We start from the raw sequence: 5,023 nt of genomic DNA, 5'->3' as shown, positions 1-5,023 counted from the left end.
TGAGATGATTTTAATCTAGGAAAGAAACAAAAAATAAAAATAAAAACCAATGTCTTCCTGACAAATATAGAATTTAATATTCCTAAGAGAATTGTCTTTGTGCAAACACATTTCCTTTGTGAATTAAATACATTTTCATAACAGTTTCTTTCATATTTTATCATCTCTAATGTTCCCAAAGTCATGACCTCCATTGGAAGAAATATAAACAAGTATATTCAGTGGATTCTTTGTTGTGTTTGAGAAATAGCTAGACTTCATTCTCTTTGGTGTTGACAGTGCTGTTGACATTGCGATGTTGCCTTAGATGTTTACTGCTACAAAGCCTGAAAAATGTGTTATTGTCAAAGTTTTTTACCTGCTGTGTGTATTGGCTTCCTCATTCTTAAAGTGCTGGAGTTATATCAGTTGTGAGCCACTCTGTGTGAGTGTTAGGCACTTGAGTCCTCTGCAAGGTCTGCAAATGTTCTGAACTACTAAGCCGTCTCTCCAGCTCCAGATGCCCAGGTAATGTCTTTATAATTGTTTATTTTTCTATGTGCTCTTAATACTAAATTGAACCATTATTAAATTCACTATAGCTACAGGCTTATATTTGTTATATGGATTTCCATAATTTTAGCCATATATTAGTATGCTATGAAAAGTCTGTATAAATATGTTCATAAAATATAGAGTATTAAAAATGACAAATAATTGCTTACTGTCTCATTAATATCTATTCTCCCTATTGGATGCCATTGTGTCCTAAACAAATATGAACATCTCTAGTCTCTACAAGGAAGTATTTTCGCTAATAATTGACTTACATTTTTTAAAGCAAGGGATGACTTTTTTAATCTGGCCACACTGGATACAATCTGCTCCATTAAAACAGCAACTTCATGAAATTCTTGGGTAAATGGATGGAACTAAAAATATCATTAGGTAACCCGGTCACAAAATAACACACATGGTATGCACTCTCTGGTTAGTGGGTATAAGCCCAAGACCTTGGTATACCTAAGAAAAAACTAATAGATCCTATGAAGCTCAAGAAAAGAAAAACCAAAATGCAGATGTTTGATACCTTCTTAGAAGGGAGAGCAAAATACTCACGGGAGGAAATACAGGGATAAAGAGCGGAGCAGGGACTGAAGAAAAAGTCATCTAGAGACTGCCCCACCTTGGGATTCATCACACATGCAGCCATCAAATCCAGTCACTATTTCTGATGCCAAGTGCTTGCTGACAGGAGCCAGATATGGGTATCTCCTGAGAGGCTCTGCCAGAACCCTGCTTATCCAGATGATGATGCTAGCAGCTAACCTTTGGTCTGAACAAGGGGACCCCGATGGAGGAGTGAGAGAAAAGACTGAAGGATCTGAAGGGGTTTGCAACACCATAGGAAGAACAACAATATAAAACAACTAGACACCACCAGAGCGCCCACGAACTAAACCACCAAAAAATAAGTACACACGGAAGGATGTATGACTCTAGGTACATATGTAGCAGATGATGGCATTGTCCAGCATCAATTGGAGGAAAGCCCTTTGTCTAGTAAAGGCTCTGTCCAGTGTAGGGGAATGCCATGGAGTTGAGGTAGGAGTTGGTGGGTGGGAGTATGAGCATCCTCATAGAAACAAGGAGAGGGGGTAGGGAGTATGGGAGGGGGGAAAGGGGGATATCATTTGAAATGTAAATACATAAAATATCCAAGAAAAATAAAATTTAAAATATTGGTTGGCTAACAAGTATATTTCCTCCTTAACTATGTATAGAATAAAGACATGTATAAATAAAATAATGTAAGAAAAAAAAGGACATGGTCATAATCGACAGGTAGAAATTAGTGAGAATTTTCTGTACAGCCATAATTTCATTCGGTAGAAATTCTTATATTTGTTACTCAGTTGAAGTTATAATCTCTTACATTGGTACATAATTTAGTTGACACAAATTTAAAGTTTTTGTTGCTACGAGTTTTTATTGATATAAAATTGAAATTAATGTTGCTACTCTAATATAGACATTGTGCTTATGCAACACATTTACGAATACAAGACTTAGCTTACTCGGCGCTGCCTGGGAGCTGGCTGCCATCTGTTTTGTGGCGTCATGGCTGTCCTTCCGCCTCTGGTGAAGCCCCAGATCGTCAAAAAGAGGACCAAGAAGTTCATCAGACACCAGTCAGATGGATATGCGAAAATTAAGCGAAACTGGCGGAAACCCAGAGGCATAGACAACTGGGTGCGGAGAAGATTCAAGGGCCAGATCCTGATGCCCAACACTGGGTAATGGGAGAAACAAGAAAACCAACCACATGTTGCTGGTCCACAATGTCAAGGAGCTGGAAGTGCAGCTGATGTGCAACAAATCTTACTGTGCTGAGTTTGCTCACAATGTGTCCTTTAAGAACCGAAAAGCCATAGTAGAAAGACCAGCACAGCTGGCCATCAGAGTCACCAATCCCAACGCCAGGCTACACAGCAAAGAGAATGAGTAGTTGGCTTATGTGCCACAAAAACTGCAAAGAAAGAAAGAAAGAAAGAAAGAAAGAAGGAAAGAAAGAAAGAAAGAAAGAAAGAAAGAAAGAAAGAAAGAAAGAAAGAAGGAAAGAGAGAGAGAGAGAAAGAAAGAAAGAAAGAGAGAGAGAGAGAAAGAAAGAAAGAGAGAGAGAAAAAAAGAAAGAGAGAGAGAAAGAAAGAAAGAATGCAAGGCTTAGACCCAGTCCTATAACTGCTGAGAGTATAGGGCTGAGCTGATTATATTGTTGAGCTGAGATGATTGCACATATGAGTTAAGGGTCAGATAGCAAATTCATGGCTCTGAGTTTACTATTCAAGTATTTTCAAGATAATTTATTAGAGATAACTAAGAGTAATTATGGATTACTTACATAGCTAGATGGTTTTCAAAAACATCAGATTCACAAAATGTGACATTTAATGTTATTTATTTTTTTGAGACACATCTGCTCCTAGCAGCTCCCCCTTTATGGATTCAAAGAAGAAATTGAGCATCTCTACCTGCAGGTGAGGTAATACACTGTGGCTAGGTAGCCCCTGAACAGAAATTGCCTATTTTGTATACAGACAAATACTGTCCAGAAAAAGACAAACTACAAAATTCTGTCAAGTCAGAATAATCAGTCCTTCAAAATTCTATGTTAAAAGCTCTGTCAGATGATACTGGGCCAGAAGACTGGAGACTAATGTGCTTATATGCTGGTAACAGGGGACTCTACCTGTAAACAGTTATCTCTTCAACTTGTCTCAGTTTGGGATGTCCTGTTGTGCTTCCTGTATTTTCAGATAATATTGGTATTTCTCAGATTTCTAATGGGGTTGAAGACTACTTATAGTTTCATAGCCCACTCAGGCTATTTAATATTGAGATTACATATTTAATAGGATAATTTTCAGATAGTATACAAGTTAGTCAAGACATAATACACAGAATTTTAAGTCTTAGGCTAAAATAGATAACAGAATGTACTATTTAACTGACTTAAATGATGGGCTCAGTGTTAGGTGTATTTGATATTTTGTAGATTACAAAATGGTAATAGCTGTGCTCATCTTACATTTGAGAACAAAGTTATTCTCTTAATTAGACAGAAAGCGTGAAGTGTAGACTGTTGTCTTTATGCAGATGAGGGCTGGCACAAGATAAGACAAGGCCTTAGATTGGGTAGTGAAAAAGTAAGGAAGGGGCAGAGTTTTTGTAAAATGTGGAAGAGGAAAAGAAAGGGAAGAACCGAGATAGAGGCAAAGAAGGACAACCCAGATCCATGTGGCCTTGAAGGGCCACAGGTAATTATGATTATTTCTTAAGGGATGGATTTTTATAGAACGTTTGTCTTATCTAGGTGGGCAATTCATACCATTATCTATTGATTGTGAGTTTATTATGTAGGCATTTTCTGGATTGAGGATTTAAGATATAAATCTGATTGCTAAATTACAAGCCTATTGAGTTTTGATTTTGACAGGTAACTGAGAGTTTTGACTATAACCACAGGAGTGCAGATGCTGGGAATGTGAGCAAAGTCTGCAATAAGAGAGTTGCAAGAGTGTGACTGCTCCTGGGCTTAGACAGTAGCTGGCAACAGTGTGGGATGGAGACTGAGAGCTTAGCAGGTGAGATGCTTTGTGAACTGAGACGAAAATACCCCACAGATGCCATGTGACCCCATTGGTGTTGGCAATAGGCATGGGATGATACAGATTCTTTTATTAATATTTACTGCTACATAAAACTCTAACAATGTTCTTCCCAATATCTCATTTTTAAACTACTGGGCTTGTACTTGCCTTTCCCCATTTATTTACTTAAGAAGAAATGCAGGGAGTACAAAAGTAGGGCAAAAAGAGCCTGTTAAGCCTTTCCCAACGATGCCTGTTTTAATGTTCAAATCAATTACTTTTGTTGTCAACATGAATAAAATTTACTACCAGCACAGAGCTCAAGCAGTCAAATGCATTGCTAAGAATTATAACACAAAGTTCATGTGACTAACCTTATAAGTTCTAAGGACTTGTGTCTCTTTGTACAGCTGTATCTTCTGCAATGACAGGAGTTTTTTTCTTGTAGGTTTAAATTCTTGGATGCCAGAGTAAGTTTGCTCATCGATTAAAAAACAAACTACTGTTGTTTTATTGCCTACTACCTCTGTAGGTACTGTTATAAGCATGCCCTTATAGACCAAGTATACAACCAAATAGCTTGGCAGAAACTATTATACACATCCTCTTATAAAACATAAACCTTCCTTTCTAAAACATCTTCTTGCAAAAGTATTGTGCTGTCAAATATAATAGAAAATTTAATATATTACATAGAGAAATGTTACAAATGAGCTTCATGGATAGGTTTTAGTGGGATAATTGTCAACTACTGCTATGAAATGCCAACATTATACACTTTGCATTTTAGCATCAGAGTAATATATAACTGTGAAATAATTGACACAGCCACTAATATTGCCATGCTCTCAAATCATAATCATTTTGTCTGTAACCACAAAGTCTTACCCATT

At 37.1% G+C, this 5,023-nt stretch overlaps 1 pseudogene; it reads left to right on the top strand.

Annotated features, from left to right (window-relative positions):
* Window positions 1-2,100: 2,100 nt before the first annotated feature.
* On the top strand, window positions 2,101-2,488 carry Rpl32-ps15 (ribosomal protein L32, pseudogene 15; annotated as a pseudogene).
* Window positions 2,489-5,023: the final 2,535 nt, after the last annotated feature.

This window comes from Rattus norvegicus, chromosome 11 (assembly GCF_021556685.1).
Source record: "Rattus norvegicus strain SHRSP/BbbUtx chromosome 11, alternate assembly SHRSP_T2T, whole genome shotgun sequence".
Taxonomy (NCBI): domain Eukaryota; kingdom Metazoa; phylum Chordata; class Mammalia; order Rodentia; family Muridae; genus Rattus; species Rattus norvegicus.
The sequence above is the reverse complement of the archived record's forward strand: the minus strand, read 5'-3'. Positions and strand labels throughout refer to the sequence as shown.